We start from the raw sequence: 21,156 nt of genomic DNA on the forward strand, positions 1-21,156 counted from the left end.
CACCCCAAGCTACCTGCACCCCATGAATTCCTCAACAACTTGCAGAGAGCTTCAGGTCTTATGCTTTTTTCTGTTGCTGTTGTAGTAGCTGTTAGGCTTTTCAGTCTAGTTTGTCTTTATGCAAGGTTTTCACAAGTAATTTCTCACAACTTTTTTTTTTTTTTTTAAACAGAGGAAACACGTTATTTTGTTAACACTTTATATTTCCAAAAGAAATCTTAATGAAATCTCTTCTTTTACTCTACATGTCTGTACTATATTTATAGTGTTTGCACCTTGCCTGAACGAAGTGTTATCCTATTCATAGATCAGGCAGCCAGAACACACAGCTCCAGCCACAGCACATTACTCACCACTTTCTCACCTAGGCTGTCTATGAAACTCACACCTCCAGGAAGAGGGATCCGTCTGATGGTGTTACTGCCAGGGCACAGCAGGAGCACTCAGGCTGAGCTTAAATTGACTCCCTTGCAGGGGTGGGTGGGGGTCCCAGGTGAGGGTCATTTGGGTGAATTAGTGCCTCTCCTGCTCTTCTTTTGGCTACGCTTTCTGCTCTGCTGATACAGGACTGCATGGGTCATACATTCAGGGGAAATGTTCCTATCACTTACCGAGACTTCTCAGCTTCACTGTCCTTTGCAAGAATTGTCCCAGATGGGGTTTTTTGTGCTGCAAATTATTAAATAAACAGCTTTCACCTATCCAAGTATTTCCTCTGGCTCCCCATAAAGCTAGCTTTTTTCTTCACTCTGTAATTAGGCACATTTGTACCTCAACCTCAGGTACCTCATCCTGTCTACAAGACAGCTTTGATCAGGCCAAGTTTTAAACACCGTTTCCACAGCCACATCTCATTTTTGTCAACTGCTATTCAATTCAATGGGAATATGAAATAAGGTCTGACTGGTTTACCTGGAATTGAATCAGGCATATGATCTTGTAACTGCTGAAACCCCTATTGCAACTAGCACACATGTCAGTTCCTGGCAAACCAGCAATATTTAAGGAACACTTAAATATCAATATTACTTTTAAGCAAGGTGTGTAGCACTCCTACCGCTCTCAGACTTTAGCCCATACTTAAATTTAAGGACAAGATGAAATATTTTCATGATCCTGTAATATATATTAGAACTGCTTTTAATTGCAATAGTTGGTAAACATGTCTTTCACACTGTACTATCACATATGTGGCATTGCCAATAGCTGCTAGCATTTTTCTATTTCACTGTGCTGCCATTTCATCAGCACAGACTGTGCTGTTGTTTTTATTCTCCAAAACAGCCTGACTTTATGATTCTGTTCATTTCACACCTGGCAACACAGAAAATGCAGAGGTAATAGAGGGGAAATCCTTTAGCAATCAGTAAAATGACTGGAGCTGCAGTGGAGATGTGTGTTATTTTCTCAAGCACCAATAAAACGCATGTGAATTTTCAAGGGAGCTACAAGTCACTTTTTGCTCCTGTGACATGCCAGCAAATGCTCATGTTATCATTTAATAATATGGAAGATAGCACTCATCACAGCCCTCCCACAGCAAAATACCAGGGCAGCAGGTGTTGCAATACAAAGTACCTCAATGAGAAATACATATAACAAACACACTGTTGATGCTAGAAATAGATTTTATGTAGATGTATAGAAATACAAAAGCTCACAAACACACACAGGCACATAAAGGCATGTTCTTCTATAGCTTATAGTAGTGAAAAAAACATGGAATATATTTTTACCTGAAACAGGATGGAAAGTTTAGGCTCTGAAAAACAAGTCCAGTAATGACTCTGTAGAATTCCATGTCTGTGGTTTCATGATGTTGTCTTGGTCGGTGTCTTGGAGCTTAGTCTTCTCTAGAGGTGACAGGTTTATTCCCGAGACTGGGAAGACAAACTGCATGTTTTCCAATAGGTATCAATAGGAAAGAGACCACTAATAAAATTCTACATTTGAACAAAAAATTTCCATCGTCTTCATCTAAACAGTGGTTTATGTAGCCATTTTTATTCAGCACCAGTAAACAATCTACAGGAGGAACCACCTGTTGTTACCATGAATCCAGATCCAACCCATCTTCCTCACCTGTGGATGGCAGAGGTGAGGAACCAGAGCATGGGCTATGCTTGAGTTCCCCAGGATGACTTCCTGCAAGATATCCAGAAGAAATACCAGAAAAAAAGACCTGAAACATGCAGAGAAGTCAGGTCTGGATGAATTGAGGAGCCCTCATCTTAAACAGCTACCTCAAGACATGTAAGAAGGAAAAAATTCCTCAAGACAAGAGGATGTGGAATAAAAGAGCACCATCAGAACAGGGATTACATCCATGGCCCACGAAGGACAAAACAAAGGCAACCAAGACTTGGAAACTCTTCTTCAAAACTGTTTAACACACTCCTGACCTTATTTCAAATTCATTTTCTCTGAACTTCTTCTGAACAAATTTCTCTGCACGTTTCACTATAAAAATATACTAGTTTCATTTACTGCTCCAATCAATATTGAGACTGCAATGGAACAGGAGCTCTTCCAGCCAAATACATGCTGAGAAACTCTTTCACAGTACAGAAAGTGTCCCCACAAGATATATAAGGAAGGGATTCAAATGTAAATTAATTGCTTAATAAAGCATAAAATAATGAACAAACAACTAATGAAATTAAGCACTAAACTGAGTATATTTGCATGAATATTTAATATATTTTATTACATTTTAATAAAAATTATATTAATTTGATGACATTAAATACATGCATTCTTAAAAGCTTCAAAATGGTCACACAATCGACATATGAAAGACTCTAAAACTTTTGGGAGGAAAAACTTGCTATCTTAGCGATATTTTGTAAATGATCATTATCCCATTATTTCTAGTAAAGGCTTTTGCTTTAAAAACACCCTTCTGTCATGGTTTGAGATAGTCCCGAAATCCAATTCCCTAGCTCCATTCCCCCCTCCCACATCTCAACCTAATGTGAGATGGGTTTTTCCAGACAAAACACACCAGACTCAAAGTGGGGGAAAGGGAATATATTACAATGACTGTACAAATAAATATAACATCACATTATACACATGATCACAAACTATCTCTACCATGACATATAGTATTTACAAGGATCAGATCTCTTCTCTCCTCCAAATAAAAGTCCAGGAGGGAAAGAAGGACAGATCCCTTCCAGTCCTTAAGCAGCAGGATCTTCTAATGCAGCAGGTTCTGTCTCTCTTCTCCACATGCAGCAGCTGATAGCTGGCTTTCTGCCAGCACTCAACGAGGGAGGTATCCAACTTCCCTCGGCCCCATCGCCTCAACCGAGGGGGTCTTCCGTGGACTTCGTAACCCCAGACAAGGTCGTATCACCACGTCATATCACGAAGACACAGGGGGGTCTTCGTGACGGTCTGGTATCTCTTGCAGGAGACTCAGCTCCTTGCTTGCAGGGCCTTTGTGCCCTGTCTCTCAGGCTGCCACCATGGCAGCAGAGCAAGGGGGGGGAGCCAAGGTCAACTCCCCCTGCATTCCATCTGGCCGTCCTGGTCCAGCTCCAGGACGCTCTGAGCTTCTCAGCTCCTCTCTCTCTGGTGCTGCATACTCCAAGGCTCCTCTAAAATAGGAGTCCATGTCCCTCTTCTCCAAGAGGGTCTCCAAGGGAGTTTTGGGGGATCTGGTACAGTCTCTTACCCCAAACTCTGTCTCTCTGCTGCTCTCTTCTTCTCCTCCCTTTCCAGGAGTCTTCTCTCCGGTGCTGCATGTTGTTTCTGCTGCTTCTTCAGTTCAGGTCTTATCTCTCTGGCTTTCTGCCACCGTTCCTCTGGTCAGTCCCAGCTGCTGTTCTGTACCCATGGAGAAAAACGTCTCCCGGCATAACTACAGGCACCTAGCCCAGCTTTATGCTGTTCCAGGTCCCTGCAGCCCCCAGCCAGAGGCTGGGAGGCCCCAGAGGGCCCGAGGGGCTTAGAGCCCCTTTCTCGTGGCTCACAACATGGCCACCCCTTCTACAACCATAAAAACTACAACTCTTCTCTTCCGGTCTGGTTGTGATATGTTTACATTTCTGCAGGAGCGCCCATTGGGCAGAACTTCAAAACTTCTAGGGGTTTCCACCCCTTGGGGTCTACCACTTCTCTCAGCCTCTGGGGGAAAACAAGGTCCAAACCACGACACCTTCCAAAAATGTAATGTGCAGAGAAAAAAAGCATGCACTCTAATGACTTTATGCCTTGTTTTTTTTCAGTGAAGGGCAAGCCTGCAGGGGCCTAAGGGAAGGCAGGCAACAAATGTCATCTTTCTTTTCATATAATTGTATGCCCATGTGCTTTATGTAATCAAAATAAATACTTCAATTTGTTACATATTTTGCTGGAGGAACAGAAGGCATATGGAAAAAAAAGCCCTAGAGGCAAATGATCTCACTCACCTGGAAAACAATGTGTGTGTTAATAGAGTAATTTGTTAATTAAAGATTCTAAGATGTCCACCAAAGCCATTTATTTCTGAATTACCACTTCCTAGAGTTAAACAAGATCCCTGGTAAAATGTAATTAGAAACTCTATTTTTCCTCTGTCTCAGGCGTTCCTGAGTGCAATCAATTTGACAAGCATCCCAAGAGTTACCTCAGCAGCAGATGGTCTCCGCGCCAGCCCAACGAGCACGGCGCACCAAGAACAAAACAGATAAAACAATTTCATGCCTGTCACTAGAGCTCGAAGATACTAGTGCTGGGTTGAAATATCTTCAAGCTAAGCTCCTTACTGATGCTGCAACACAAAACTGAGGAAGATAAAAAAAAATACTCATTTATAAGACTCCAAACACGGTGATTTTTTTATTTATTTTCTTTTTCTCAAGGATGCTTAAAACATAGGTAGTGGTGCTTCAGCTCACTGTAGCAAATGTGAGAACTTGGCCATAAAGACACCTGGGAACACTTTCTATTTCAACCACATGGCAGCACGTTCTAAAACTTTCAGCTAGTTTTTCTTGTTCTTTAAAGAAAATAAAAAAGAATTACCGTGTTCTGTGTTGAGAACCCCAATAATTCCAGTTTTGTTTTTCAAAAAGGAACAAAGACAAATGACTACCTTGCCCTTACTGCAGTAACATGACACAAGGAGGTAAATAACCCACAGGTGTGTGTTATTCAGGAAAGCCCTAATTCCGAGGCTTTCCAGGTTGCTATGGCAGGAAGAAGGAAGAATTGTTCTGGTTGGAACCACGGTGTTTGGCTCTAATTCCTGCTGCTGCTGTTGGCTGTGCTCCCAGGTTTAACCCCATGGGTGGTACTGGGCTCTCCATCCGTCCTGAGGCAGGAGCCCAAAAGGATGAAAGAAAGTTGTGTGGAGGGATGGGATTGGAACTGGGGGTTGTTTTTAAAAATGCTCTTCCAGGTGCAAAATGTAGTAGGAAGACAGAGCTAATAGCTCAATAAGACAGTGGGGAACTGCATGGTATGGTTGCTTCTGTTCTTAACGGAGGAATTTGGCCAAAACTGTGGGCAGATCATATTTGAATTATAAGTAATCACAGCAGAGCTTCTTTCTGGCAAGTTGCTAAGAGACGTACTTAAGATTTCAAAAGCTCCATTGTCTGGTTCCCCAGGAAAACTAGGAAATTCTATAGCAAAGCAAACTCACTGTATATATTGTAATGAGTCTTAGGGATTTCTCAAACAAAAGCATCAATGCAGAGCTATTCTTATTTCTGGGCCCATCTTAGGTATAAGCACAGCTTATCACACCTTTACCCCCTCTTGTTACAGGTGCTGCTCTGTGGTTCTTCACTGAATTGTTTATAAGGAATTGTTCCTTTAATTAAGCTTATAAATTTACAGTTATAAAATTTAACAACTGATATTAAGAACAAGATGTTCTCTTTGCATTAATATGTGCTTTGCCATATATAAAGTTGTATTTATAAAAACATAGCTGTCTTGAGTGATTAAACCACACAAGTACTCATTTCTAGACATAAAAAAACTAAATCTGCCATTTTAAATTATTGAAACACATGCATGTTATGCATCAGTCAGAGAAGGTACTATCAGTGTGGATACTCCTAAATACTAATCCACTGCAAAGTCATTTTGCTGTAGTAAGCATTTGAAAGCAGAGAAATTAAAGCTGATGTGAAAATAACTCAGCAGGAAGATTAGTACGCTAATCTTGAATTGGATTTTGGGGCTATCTCAAACCATGACAATAGTCCATGAAGACATATGGTAAATAATGGTGTTCTATATGCCAGATAATCAGTATTTCTGGAAAAAAGTTGCAGAAGGCCCAGCACTGCAGCAGCAAAATGCTTAACACAGGAAATTGGTAGTTTGTGTCCCAGCTGTTACTGATAGAGAGGTTTTATCCTTCTGTGTTGGCCACTGTGTCCTCAAAGCTCGGTGATTCTGAAAGTCCCCCTCTCTTTCTGGAGTTATTTACTTTTGGCATTTGGCCTGATTTCAGCCATTTAATATTGGCCCACTTTGCAGCTCTGAGAAGGGTGTTTCCTTACAGAGCAATGGTTTCTTCTGCCTAAGTTTCCTGGATACTTCATCATACCTTTCTTGACTTTAAATAAAAAAAAACAAACAACAGTACTCTATAAACACAACCAACCCTCATTTTTCTACTCCAACAGTCAGATAGGGAAGTGAGCCAAGAGTCCCTCACACCCACCAGCTTCTGTACATCAAAAGTGATGAAATTATTTTCCCTCTTTTCCTGCATCTTACCTCAGTGGCCTCTCTAATGACCATTTTGCTTCAGGCTGTGTCTGAACACCAACCCTTCACCTGTCCATCTCACCACCTCTTTCAAACCTGGATAATTTTTCTTAAGCCTGTTCTGGCCAGAGAGAATATATTTAGTGCATAACTAGCGACACATCAAAATAAGCCGCCGAAGGTTTCCAAGTTTCTTTCCACAATGCAGACCAACATGCAAGGAGAAAATACTTCATTTTAATCCTTTTAATCATAGAATCATTGAGGTTGGAAAAAAGGTCTAAGATCATTGAGTCCCAGCTATGTTCAGCACTGCACCACGTCCCCAAGTGCCACATCCACAGGCTGTTTTTGTGCACTTCCAAGGGGAGGATCAGTGGGGAGAGGGAAAGCCTGGAGAGGCTGTCCCACGTTTACACAGATATTCTGGCACTTTGCTAGGAGAGAGACAAAGGGGAAACTGCTCTGGGAAACGGAGGGGAGACAGAGCTAATGGATTTTCCAGTAACCTGCACATTTCCTTGATAAGGACCTGTGGGAACCACTGCTCCAGAGGTCTGGAGAGAATCCCATTGCACGCTGCCTGCTCAGCAATCTCTCTCTTAGATATTTGTGCTGCAGAGCAGCATTTGCAAGTTCAGGAAAAAGTCTAAGTGTATTAGTTTGGCACTAAAATGAAAAGGCTGAATACAATTACCTCTTCTAGGAAACTAATATATGTGCAAACTAAAATAAAACCCAGGAATACATTACTGGGCTAAGATAAATCTGTTAATTCCAGTTTCTTTGCCTACGTTGTTCATCAATGGGAAATGTGAATAACATTGCACGTGTATTCTTTTATTTCTACACAGAAATATTTTTAAGGAGAAATCTGACTGAAAACCACGGAGCTACTCCTCAGACTTAATCTGGGAACAGTACTTTGGAATATATTGTAAGGCTACAAACAAACCGTGTTCTTATGGCTGCTGGCAGAGCAGTCAGTAGATCAATGCCTGGCAAATCAATAAGATAATCTAATGGGACCACGAGAAAAACTTGAAACTTGAGATGCTGAACCAAAGTGAGAACAGCTCTGCCACTGTAACTGAAATGTGTCTTAAATTACCTGGAGGAACAAAAGGGTTTTGAAAACCTTTGACCCATTCCGTTTGATAGAATACAACTTAACTGTAAAATAATCAATAAAACTAATAATTCCCTTAACATCTACGAGTGAAAAGGTTTCACTTGATGTGGTGAATAAATAGCATAATTGCAGTTTGTTAAAAACAAATCAACTCTTGATGAAATCTACAGGGATTAGAAAATATCACTCGCCAAAAAGGAACTTACACTATTATAAGCAAAGCAGAAATAAAAATGGGATCTACCCAAACAGTACATCCAGAGAAAACTGGATTAAGTTATTGGTAAATACATAAAAAAGTAAAAATTCTCATATTTTATGCCCGGCCATGCACCTTTAGATACAGCCACCTGTCATTCCTCTGCTTCAAAATTTCACAACTGATTTTTTGTACCAGTGGCAAAAGGTGAAGGAAAATGCAAACAGAGTTGCCTAAAACCTTCCTTAATTTGGAAAATAATCTGAGATTTGAACGCCACTCACCGAATCTGGATTTTAATTTTTTTTGTGAGGTTGCAGGACGGGGGTTGGTGCAAATGCTGACTTATCTCTGCTCCAAGCATGAGACTCGGCTGTCCCTTGGAATCCCACTGCTGTTTGGGCTGATTTTTAGCAGTGTGGCTTGACTAAAATCACGAGGATCTGATGGTCTTCCATGCAGGTCAGACATGGCTCTGTCCACCTGAGTCCTCAAAACCTCTAAGGATGGGTGTTCTAACACCTCCCTGGGTAACTTCTCCCACTACCACATGAATTAAAAAAAAAAAACCTTCTCCCAGCCCAGAAAAAAACCCCCAAACTCCACAAATCCCAAACCCAGAAACCCAAACAAAAAACCCCCACATCTATATGCAGAGCTTCAAGCTTCAATAGAAGTATTCATTATACATCAATATATTTTTATAACTAAAATTAAAATTAATAGCAAATGTGCTAAATAAAATACATATTTAAAATGACATAACATTTCAAAAAATGGATTTAATCTCCCCTCATGCATGTTTAATTAAGGCTTTAAATTATACCATCCTGCACTGTTGAGAAATGGGTTTTTTACATTATTGAGCAACGGTTTCACATCATGCCAAAGGTAAAAGCAAGATCAGAGCAGTGGGGCTTTTCTCATTGGTTCTGGAATGTTTGTGTTCATTGATTGATATCCATCATATGATACTTGATTATAAGAAATATATAGATATAGAAATGGTATATTTACCAGTGTTTCTAATACATTCCCAAATCCACTAGAACTATTTTATCAATGACAAACCTTAACAGTTTATACTGACCCAGTATTAGCTACAGTACATTACAATTCACACCATCATATAGTTCATGACCTGGCTTTTCAACCAACAAAGGGGTTTTTCTCTAATTCTTAATAACAAGACTCTCCATTCAAATAATGTAGAAGAAGGTGGGACATAAGCACAACGGCCTGAAATCAGTCATCCTAGTTAGTTGGCTTATTCTTCCTAATTGGAAAATGAAATATTACACTACTTTGGATGCTATTATATTAGGAAACAAGTCAGGCATATATGTGCAATTTGCTCTATAGTATTTCATATATATATTCTTCTGAGGCAGTTGTGCTGATTTTAGCTGAAAGTTTTTGTAATTTTTTTTTTCGATGATGACTCTTCAATTGAAAGCGATGTGAAAATGTGGATCTAAATACAAACCCATACACATATTTTATCTGATTTAACATTCCATTATCACCACGTAAGTCCAACAGTAGGTAAAGCCCTGTCGTTATAGGTCACCAGATATCTAGAGAGGTCAGTAATTTGACATATAAACTATAAGACATTTACTGCAGATGCCCATCACTGGATGTATTGACAGTGAGCAGCACTAAAATTCAAAAGCAGCTTTGGTGATTTCATGAGAGGATTTTTAAAGTAAAGTGCTGCTTAGACAGAACAGAATTATCACACTGTAACCCCAAATATCTCGGGGGACACACCAGAAATGTTGCAGAAAACGTTCTTTACTCATATATAAAGTGTACTTACCTGAACAGGCTCGGTACAGAGCTTTGTTATACTGCAGCCATGCCCAGCTCTTTGGCACTGGGTGAATGCACTGTCTGGATGTTATTTCAGCTGGGAGTTTTTCATCTTTATTCTGCAGCTGGTATTGTCTCTGTACTATGAATTTCACGATGTGAAGCTGAATTTAAGTGGAGTCATTTAAACGAAGTTGTGCTCCTGGCTACATATTCTTTTAAGGGATGGGATTTCGCCTCATATGCTGCTATGATCAGTGGTTGCTCTCCTGGTGGTTTCTCCATGGCATTGCAGGCATAAAAGAATTGCACACTACTGTAAGTGGAGGTGGGGAGGGAGAATAAAAAATAAACCTCAAAAGTTCAAACAGCAACAAAGACACGAACAGCACACTACTGTAGAAATAAACCTCTGTAGCACGTGAAACCTGAACACAGCATCAGCAAGGCTGTAGAAACAACAAGAAGGAAGGAGAGAAATGAGACTACCCACTTCATTCATAGACCAAATGCCATTTTATGGCAAGAGAAAGTGGCCACCTAATCTGCCTCTTTTTGTCAGTACCCATTGATTAGTTAGAGATCATGCACTCGTAATGTTGGTTTTATTAAGATACCACATCCTCTATTTCCAGAGCTCACAATTTCAACTGTGAACATCTGAATAATAGGTAGTGTGAGTAAATAACAGGGTTAGGATCTACCCTCCAGTAAGAAACATTTCCAGCTAGTGGCTTCTCTATTTGTAATTGAAAACCATTGATTTAAGCGTTCGAAATGAAAACGTTTGCTTACAGTGTAGTCTCTTTGCAGATCAGAGTTATATTCACAACAGCTGTGATTATGATCACTCTTCTAAACCCTCAAAAAACAATTAAGGTTGCTGCAAGGGAAAGCATTCACAGCGACAGAGCAGAACTGATGAAGAGCAGAAGGCAATGGGCATGAAAAGCCTGTTCAGATCTCATCAGCTCTGTAGCACACACAGGCTGACAAGGAGCTGTATCTATCCTGTAGAGCAGGTTGTAGCAGAAAAGATAACAATGCCAATCCCCTCTGAGCTACACATTTACACACAGCTGGGAATATACTTGCCTTTTCCCTCCAGGTTTTTTTTCCTCAGGGTTTTATAACTTTTCTGGAGAAAGCTTATTTCCGAATATCTGCCTTTTAAACATTGTCCATCAAAGTGACGTCAAAAGATATTTAGTTAGACTCAAATACACTGCTTTCTGTTTATAAGCTTCCTTGTTTCTAGCATTCCTATGGCAACATACTCCATACTGTCACACAACACCCACCTGGGACAGAAAGATAAAGGGAAATTATATATCACACAATGGAGTGTACTTTCACATCCTTTCAATGTGTCCTGATAGAAAGGCATTTACAGTTTGGGTTGTTATTTTTCAGTCAGGAAGAAATCTGTACACAGCAGTGACCTGTCGCATACCCACAGAAAAATCACTGGTCATCACGCTCACTGTAACAAGAAAGACTTCTTTGAAAATGTGCAATTAATTCAATGACTTTCTTATTTTGTGCTGTATCAGAGAACAATCTGAGGGGAAAAAAAATTGTGTGACGTATCAAAACCGAGCACCTGATTATTTATAAGATCCAGTTGTTTATAAAACCCAAAATATTGCCTGTTCATGAGCAAAATCTAACACGGTATCTCTGAAAAATCTGTTGTCAGCCTGTCCTTTCCTACACAGCACCTACAAAAACACCCACTGAAAATGAGCTATAGGTTACTAACTTCAAGCAACCATAACCATAAATAAATCAAGATTCAAGCCTGTTTATTTCATTATATGCCAGTGAAAGAATCCACTCTGTTTATGAATTCTGCCAGTCTAGTAACAGTAAGGCAGTTCCTCTTGGTTGTTTTGGGGTTTTTTTTCTCATTGTCTTGCTAATTAGTATTTGGGACAAATGGATAAATTGTCATATTCTGTAATCTCAACAAGCAAAAGCCCAGACGTAAATTAAGAACTGGATTTTACATGTCTGATTTCTCATTAAAATGTAGATACCTATCACATGTACCCAGGGATCTGCTGTTGTTTGATTTCACTGTTTCTTCCAGGCCGTTTTCCTACAACTGTTTTTCTTGCTCCTTGTAGAAAAAAAATTGACCTGACTGCAAGACATGGTGAGATATCCATATACAGAGAAGAGAGTTATTTATGGGTACTGAGAGTGGAACAGGCTCTTACTTTAAGGAACTGTAAAAAATGGTCTTTAAAGTCTTCAGAATACCTATTAGATCAAAATCAAGCACTTCCTATAATAAGTGCACAGCCAAAATGATGGCTGAATCATTTACACACTAAGTGAAACACTAGAGAAATATATGGTCCTGGATTATTCCTCAAGTCCTGGGAAATGAGGAGCACTTTCTCACGTGCATCATTTCCCCTGAACGTGCTTTATTACTCAGAGTGAGAGGGAACGAGGACCCAGGTTCTGAAAACTTGATTTAAAGCTGGATTAGTGGCACTGCTGAACGCTGTCGCTCCAAACCTCTGCAACGTTTATGGACCCTGGCCAGCGTTTATGGCCTCATTACAATCTGGGATCAAATGGAGCTGCTGCAGAATGCCTCCCTCTTCCTTCAGTTCATGGGGCGTTCTCTGCATTTCTTTCAGAAATTATTTCAGTTTGCGTGAAAAAATACGCTAAGGATTTACGGAGTAATTTTTTTTTCCTAAAAGAATTTCTGAAACGAAAAGAGTGAATTTGGTAGCATTAAAAATATTGTACCTTTCTCTCTTCCTAGCTGACAACTTCATGAAACTTAGAATAAAACATATTTCATCTCTTGATGAACTGTATTAGAAGATGTGTATCCACTACATTAGAAGGCAACTGCAATTGTCCCAGTCTTCTAAACGAAGCAGAGAGAAATTATTTCCAAGTCACATGCCACGTTTGTGACTAAGATAAAAATCACATCCATGACCCTTCCTTTTTGTCTTCAAGTACATTCTGCTCCTCATAAAATAATAAACACTTCAGGATCCTGCATGTGTTCTAGTGTGAATATCCAGGGCTGTCTGACAGTAACAGAAATTCCTTCCCAACCCTAAAACATACACAGAATGCCACAGACAGCAAGCCCCAGATGTATGCCAATGGTGAGCAGGAAAGGTTTCCTTTCTCTTCCTCTGCATTTTGCAATGCAAAACAAATCCCCAGAAAGAAAGGTGTGTTTTTAATCTTCCTTTTTGACAGCTCAGGTACCAACCGAGAGCTTTAAAACACATTAATCTGACAAGAAGCATCACAAGACACAGAATTGAGAGGAAACTAGAATTGTGTTTAAACTCTCAAAGAAGCAAAGGTTCTTTTTTTTTTTTCTCCTCAAAAAATACCTATTGGGATAAATAGTCATTTTCTTATTGTATAACAGAGCAAGTATATTAAAATTTCTGGATGACATGAAAGAAAAAATGTATTATTGAATGTAAAATTAATTCCCTTTGACAAATAACGAGAAAGCCAGCTCTCAAAATTTTCTCTGCCTGCAAAAGGAGGATGAATGTGCAAATCATGGCACAGACTTCAAAAGAAAAACAATATAGCCTGCAATTCTAAAATTACCAAATTCAGTTACTCTAGGATGGTATGGTGAACACACTCACTTGGTATGGTGAGATTTTCTAGGAAAATAATTGGATGAGATCCTATTTGTGGCTATTTGTACACAAATATGTTATGCTTGGTACAATAAAACTACAAGGAAGTGACTGAGTCCATGAAGCTGATGATCCATGTGGTAGGTTTTTGGAAAGAGAAAATTCAAAATTATTCTCGTTCAGGCCCAAAAAGCACACCCAGAACCATTTAATGGCTCCAGAAAGTCCCATAAGACTCAAAATGCTGTCAAACGTAGGCCCAGTTGAATATCCTGAATTCAAAATCCAGACCTTGGCTTGAGATTTCTGAGTTAAACTTCATAGAACCAAAAACTTACTGACAGAGACTAGTTCAGGCTAGAAAAACATACTCAGAGCAGCTCACCCAGATACAAATGATGTAACTGAGAATACACAGAGTTCAAGCCAAACCATTACCAACTTATTACTGCTTAAACAGAGCACTGACTGGGTAAATGTGGTTGTTGTACCGAGTCTGCCGTTATTACCCAATCCCAAGCAGGAAATAAATTCCATCTTATATTTGATTTTAAAACACATTAAAATAAGCTCCTTAAATGAGCTAACAGAGGGTACAGACAATTATCTGCATACAGTGAAGGTTGAGTCTGTAAGGTCCTCTGTCTCCCCCTCACTATTTTTCCCACCTCTGCAATGCATCACTGACATCTCCAGTCCCTGTTTTTCCTCAGTGGCAGATCCTGTCCTCTGCTCCCAAATTCCAGAAGCCACTCTGCATCCCATCACTGAGTATTCCCAGATTCTTTCCCACCTAACACCCAAGCTCAGATGACTACCACCACAAAACTGAATTTTGCCTCCCTATAAACTGAGGCCAAGATAATAACATTAAAATTCTACTTTACTGCTTACCTGCACCAGGGCCAGTCCTAAAGGCTATTGAGAATTCCTGATAATGTGAGTACTTGGCACTATGGCTTTAGGATAAAATATAGACCTATTTTGCACATTATTTAAATTACCTTACATTTTTTATTTCCACTGTTATTAAACTGTAATGAATTTATTTGTTTATGGATGTGTGCGCTGCATGTCTAGTACTGTTCTGTAATAGCTGGATTTAAAGCCAGACTCTGATTTCTATCCTAGACATCATTAAACAATTTATTTTCTGTGATAGGGGAATGTGCTCTTGGGCAAGAGCTCTCCATTAATATGAATTATTAACAATATGTATATACATGCATTATGGATTTCAAAGATGAAAAGAAAGCTCGCCAGTTATTCTGTGGAGCTTTCTCCTTCTGCAAGGCCAGTGAATTTCAAACAGCTGTCTGCTGAACGGTCACAGACAGGGAATCCCTCATGACCACTAGGATTTTGCTCTCCCATTGCTGGAATTATATAAAATGCTTGAGAAAAAAAACACCAAAAAATCTCTGGTTGGCAATATCTGCTTATCCCTCCACTCCTTCCCACTGCAAGGTAATGTCGTAAAGCAGCTGACAGCTCCCCAAATACCAATGCTCCCCGGAGAGGGGTCTCAGCACCGTCATCAAAATGCGCGTAGTTTCACTTAAAAATATCTTACAAAGAAAGATATTTCTGTAACTGCAGCATCTGAGACAAACTGTGGCACATTTAGCTGCTCCTGCTGACGCATCTGCTCGCGATGGATGTGTTGAATCGCACCCATCAGCCGAGAGGAGCTTCACAGCTCTGCATGATAATGAAAAACAACGGGGAGAAGAGGCTTTGATGCTGTCCATCACGCTGCCACACCACAGCAGAGAGGGGCCAAAACACTGAAATCTCAAACCAAACCTCTCAGACACGCAGCTGCAGTGGTCTCCACTCATGTTTCCCTGCAACTCTGCTCCGTGAAAAACACTCTAATAGGTGTTTGCACCTTCCACCTTTCCAGGTAATTAGTCCCTGAGCTATTGCAGGATTTTCAGACATCCTGCTGCTCGTGCTGTTGCCCCACAGCGCTGGGTCAGGAAATCCCATCGCTTGCTGTCCTGGGGTTAAAAAAGAAGCAGCACCCTGCAAAGAGAATTGGATAAAAGGAGGTAGGGGGGTTCTAGAGTTAATTATCACTAATCTCCACAGGCTTAAATAGAGTTTATTAAAACTGTCTTTAAAAACCCTTGCAGCAGTGCTCCCCTTCCACCTGGCCTCATATCTCTGCGTTGCTGGCCAGCTCAATGAATATTGCCAGGCTCAGTCCCCCCACCCCCTTTCTTCTCCCTCCAAAAGTACCTGCGTGTTTTCCCCTAAAACCACTTTCTCCTCTTGTTCAAGACATTCATCAGAGTAGCAATTACTGCTCCCCTTGTGCATTCTGTCCCACATCCTATGCAGCACTGCTTCCCCTAACAGCCTGCTGTCCAGAATTCAGCCCCCCGTGACCCAGGACTCATTTGCACCGATGCTGTCTATCTAAGGATATTTTATATTGCATGTAAAATATTATTATTATTATTATTATTATTATTGCTCTTACTCTTCATTATCAGTTTCTTACCTTTGAGCATTCCCTCGTGATAGCTTTGTGATTGACATTCTGCATCTCATCCCAACGCTTAGCTTCTCTTCAATTTGCTTTTTACAACTTTAATAGCATTTTGCCTTTTTTATTAGCCAATAACACATTTATGACCCGCACCACTTTGTGGAAACTAAACCACGAAATACCCTGTTATCCTAGATTAGGCTTCCTCTTATGGCTCCAAGCCAGATCTAGTCCCACCACAGGAACAGAGTCCTGACTGACCTCTGCTATGGGTGGGAAACTGGAGGAAACCCAGCTGGAGACCTGAGTCTTTCTGGTAACTAAACCCAAAGCTGGGGTCAGCTGCTGGGCATGAAGAGCAATGCACCTGCACCCCACAAGCCATACGAGCTCCCAGACATTGCTGCTGCCCCAGAGGCCTTGTACCCACCCATGCAGACCCTGCACAGCAAAAGGAATGTGCTCCACCCTGTTCTACCAAACTGCCTGGTCAAATGGGAATGCAATGATCACCTTCCCCAGGACACAAGTGCAATCCACTTCCTCGCCCACCCAGCCACTGGCTGGTTTTGTATGTGAGCTCTTACTGCCAAAAGCCTGCAATGCAGAGAACTCAGCAGGGCTGGAGCTGATGGGCACCCGGCGAGACAGCAAAGCACCTTGCTTTTTAAATGCCTTATTCACTTAAACCACTTTGCCCTAGTGCCTCTACGCTTCTTTTAGACCAGCTGTAATCCATTCCCAAGCAGAAAAGAACTGGAAAATAAATGCCCAGTGATGTGACACTCTCCACTTACAGTAACACCTCTGCTGGGAAGCACATGGTTAACCCTCCAACACTTTCCTCTGCACCCAGTTCTTAAACTGGTGGTAATGGAAAAAAGACCTTCCTTTTCATTTCTTCTGCTCTCAAAGAATGACAAGTTAACAGAAGGTGAGCAAACAGTGAAGCTGTAGGTGGTGGCAGGGAGAGCAATGAGCTTATTTTGCACACTGAAGGTTCATTCTGGTGAATAATTTCTCCAGAGAGAAAAGGGACTTTATTAAGAGCAAACTGAATGCAGATCTTCTCTTACTATCCAGCCTTTTTTTTTTTCTTTGACACTGATGGATTGACAGATCAGCTAGAAAAGGGCGTACCAAGGCAAACAGCACTGGTAATTTCAGTGGTAAAATGATACAAAACAGAGCCAGACAATAAAAAGCAGGTGAAGCAACTTCCTGCAACTTCCCTCCACCCTAGAGAGGAAAAGATGGGTTCATTATACTGTAATCACTTTTTTTTCCCCTTATTATTCTGTGTCAATATTCCTCTCTGGAATGTTTTCTTCCCTTCTGCTACGAACGTTTCAAACAAGCTATTCTTACCACGAAATAATGACAGGCACAAAAATCACACCTGGAAAAAAAGAATCCTGAACCAGCACCAGCAGGAGCGCACCAGCACACACATGCACGCCTGACATTAAAATGCAAGTAAACTTCTATTTCCAACTACAATTCCACAAGTAAAATTATGAATTAGGCAATGGCCAGTTCAGGTTTCCTCCTTTCAGCACATTATACAGTTGATTGCTCCCTCTTTGTTTCAACAGGCATTACTAACATGAGAAAGGAGATTGGATTTTACTGTCATTTTTGCCAGCACTCCAGTGACACACAAGTCATTTATGGAAGACTCTGTTACATGCCAGAAGGTTTTGGGTCAAATTACCAAGGCTGTTAAATCTAAGCTACGTGGCAAGAAGAAATTTGGACCTGAGCTGGGTTTCACCTTCTCTATATTCACAGTAGTGCAAACATACTAATTTAAATGAATATCTATTTGATTTCTTACGATCCAAAAAGAAGACCTTGACTTTTCGAGGTAGAGCTTCCTATATTTTAGCTTAATTCTTCCTCCAAGTTTCACTGGCCTAAATCAAAGTAAGACTGAACTAGAAATGCAAGATGTTTCTTTATAACATGTAGGATTTTGAATGTCCAACACTTACTTCCTGTTTCTCATCCATGAGAAAGGTACACAGATCCTACCTAGCTGACACAAACCCACATATTTTCAGAAGTATTTTTCTGTTTGCTGCTTCTTTTGAGGAAAAAAAATATAATTTAAAAATCTCATTCATATCAAACAAACACCACTGCTTATTTAACAGTAACCATCTTTAATTCTCATCGGTAATACTATTATATTCATTGTGGATTCACATTTGAACTTGCTTAATTATTATGTTTTTCTCTACATGGATTTGCACATTTTGATCTTACCCCAGCAAAAAAAAAGACTACTGATACACTGTTTTACCTTATATTGTACTAATGTGGTCCTACTCACTGAAACTTCTAAATGAGCAGGTACAGGTAGAAAATCCAATATTTTCACTAATTGATTTTTTTTCTTTGGTATCAGAAGAGAAGGCGCACGTAACGTGTTTCCAAACACTGACAATACAGAGCAGAGATTTGAAAGATATACCTTTATGGTCATTAATTACATAAACACCTTTACAACAAAGGAGGTAGACGACTGATTGAAAATGGATTAATTTTTCTTTACTGGATTGTGCTCCTCATTATACCTTATGAAATTATTATTCAACTGAAAGCAGGAAATATTAGGCAGTTTTAATAAATAAAGAGCACTAATACCCCAGGCCAAAATAAATCCTCAGTAATACTAATAGCAAAGCTTCCTTAAACTCCACTGGTTTCAGAAGTGCACTAACAAGTCAAAATTTAGACCCAGGGTAGAAATTCTCCAAATCTTTTATGAAATACATAAAATAAAACAGAAGCTTGAATTAAAAATAGGATGTCTTATAATTCTTAAAGTTGGTTCACTAATTATTGCAGTTGAAAGTAATAAAAAAGCCTGGTTCATTTTCATAAATAGATAAATTCCAATAGACTCTGATAATCTGAGTCACAGAGAAACAGAAAAAGAGAAAACTTTACAGTGTTCCTGAAGTAAAGAGGAGAAAGGGGCACAGAAAATAATATACAAAAATATGCCTGCTGCAAATATTAAATCAAAGTGATCTATAAAATAATATACACATGTAGATAGTAAGCCACGTTAATTTAAAAATATTAAATGATCTTTATACAGTACAAATGTCTTTACTTTCAATAAAGAGAGTTATTATAGCACTGTAATATTTTACAACTGGTAGGCATATTGCATAAATATGTGCACTGCTACATATATACAAGCCTTTAGGCAATGTACAGTAAGGGAGACCAGAAAATGAATGTATGGAGTTTGGAACATGCAGACTACAAAGCACCATGGCAAAATACCCAGTGGATTAAAATTCACCACCTCAGTTATAAACAAATAACTGTTTTCAAAATACATTCACATGGTCATAACGTATTGCCTCAGTCTGGAAAAGTTAACAAAACCCTTAGCATTGCAACATGAGCCATTTTCGGGGGGTTACAAACCAATGAGATCCCACCAAAGCCAGAAGCTGTACAGTGATTTACACTAGTGGAGAGTTTGCACAAATATACTTAAAGATGCATTTTAAATGTAGCAAATAAAGCAAACGTTATCATAGTGCCAAACGTGTGCTTTGAGGAAAATGCAGTTACAGAAAATGAACTTGTCAGAAAAATCACAGCCATATGTTGCATAAGCAGCACATTATCATGTACAGTAATATATTAAAGAAAAACGGATGTCCCAGTGGTCCTTTAAAGCCTCGTTTGAATACCACATCCAAATGACTATTTTACAACGGTAAAAGTTTATGTGCTAATAAAAAGTTAACACTGAAGGTAAAGAAGACTTTGCTTCGTAATGATTTCACTGTTGTTTGACTGTACCAAAAGATAAACACATTCTCACTCAAAAACACTCCATACAACGTGTTTCTTTCACCAAAGTTTGCAACTGAAGTAAAGAGGAGAAGGAGGCACAGAAAATAATATACAAAAATATGCCTGTTGCAGATATTAAATCAAAGTGAGCTATAAAATAATATACACATGTAGATAGTAAGCCGTGCTAATTTAAAAATATTGCAACAGCCCCTTGCTCACTCCTGCAAAACCTGAAATCTGGTGATTTCTCCCCAGCAGCTGACAGCTTGGGTAGATTCCAGTTTAAGAAGGAAATGAAATAATCTGATTCTTTCCATGTATTGGTAGCATTTCAAAAATTCTACTGTACTTACAGACAGGAGAGACAGACAAGAGTCCAGTTCCTCCAAACTGCCCAGCCCAACGTGACACAGTGACGTTCCTTCACGCCCCAAAGCTCCTCTAGACCATTACTGTTACCTGAGCAATGGAAGGTCCCAGGAAGGTCAGGCTGGGCAGATTGCAACTTTCCAAGGACCAAAATAAAGACACTCTTCTCATCTCAGTGGAACAGGTTAACTTTTCAGGCAATTCTCCGCAGAGCTGGGCCGGGAAATCACTTAACAAAATCTATAACCTCGTTTAGGTTCAGGTCTGAAGGTCTAATTCTTGCCATTTGTGAGCCCAGTAATTCTAAAAATTGGCAAACTGGCCAGGAGCATAGACACCCTAGATCTGTGAAAATTTGTAAATTCAAAATTAAATGTCTTAGATTTAAAACAAATTTGGTCGAATTTTTCAGAAGGATAAAAATTCAATTATTTAGCATTTGCAATAGTTTTTGCTTATAAATCCGACTACCAATTTATGGAACAAAAATAGACAATCTCAAATACCAGATAAAATACATAAAAGAAGAACTATCCTTACATAACTTACTAGAAGTTATATATTTAATAATAAAACAGAAACTCAAAAGAATATTTTATTAGGCAATTTAATTTAGTGTGTTCAATTTTAAACTTTACTTGTGATTTATTTTTATACTGGTTTTGCTTTTACATATGAAGTCACACATACAAACAGTTCTAGCATTAAAGGCAATATCATATTAGAAAATTGTTACATTTTATGGTTACTAGTCTTTTAAGTAGTTTATACACTATTGAACAGCAATTACAGTAGATAATAAAGAATTGTGAAATGTCTTAAAACTGTTTAACAACTGAATATAGAAAAAAATTATTTATATTGTAAGAAAAAAAAAAGTAGAATTCGAAGCTGTTGGAACATTTTGTTGAAAAAATGTGGACCTCCAAGTTAATAGATGGGATTTTTCAGAGAA

At 39.4% G+C, this 21,156-nt stretch overlaps 1 long non-coding RNA gene across 4 annotated transcripts in view; it reads right to left on the reverse strand.

The window, feature by feature from the left end:
- Nucleotides 1-15,625, reverse strand: part of LOC135416886 (uncharacterized) — a 65,736-nt gene extending 50,111 nt beyond the window's left edge. For 2 of the 4 annotated variants that reach the window (XR_010431798.1, XR_010431796.1), the window contains exons 1-2: nt 9,871-15,624; nt 1,737-1,880 (exon numbers count right to left, since the gene is read on the reverse strand). This is a non-coding gene — a long non-coding RNA (uncharacterized LOC135416886). Of the gene's footprint in view, nt 1-1,736; nt 1,881-9,870 lie in introns of all 4 variants that reach the window. The other 2 variants (XR_010431800.1, XR_010431799.1) reach the window with 2 other exon arrangements.
- Nucleotides 15,626-21,156: the final 5,531 nt, after the last annotated feature.

The sequence above is a fragment of the Pseudopipra pipra genome, chromosome 7 (genome assembly GCF_036250125.1).
Source record: "Pseudopipra pipra isolate bDixPip1 chromosome 7, bDixPip1.hap1, whole genome shotgun sequence".
Classification (NCBI taxonomy): domain Eukaryota; kingdom Metazoa; phylum Chordata; class Aves; order Passeriformes; family Pipridae; genus Pseudopipra; species Pseudopipra pipra.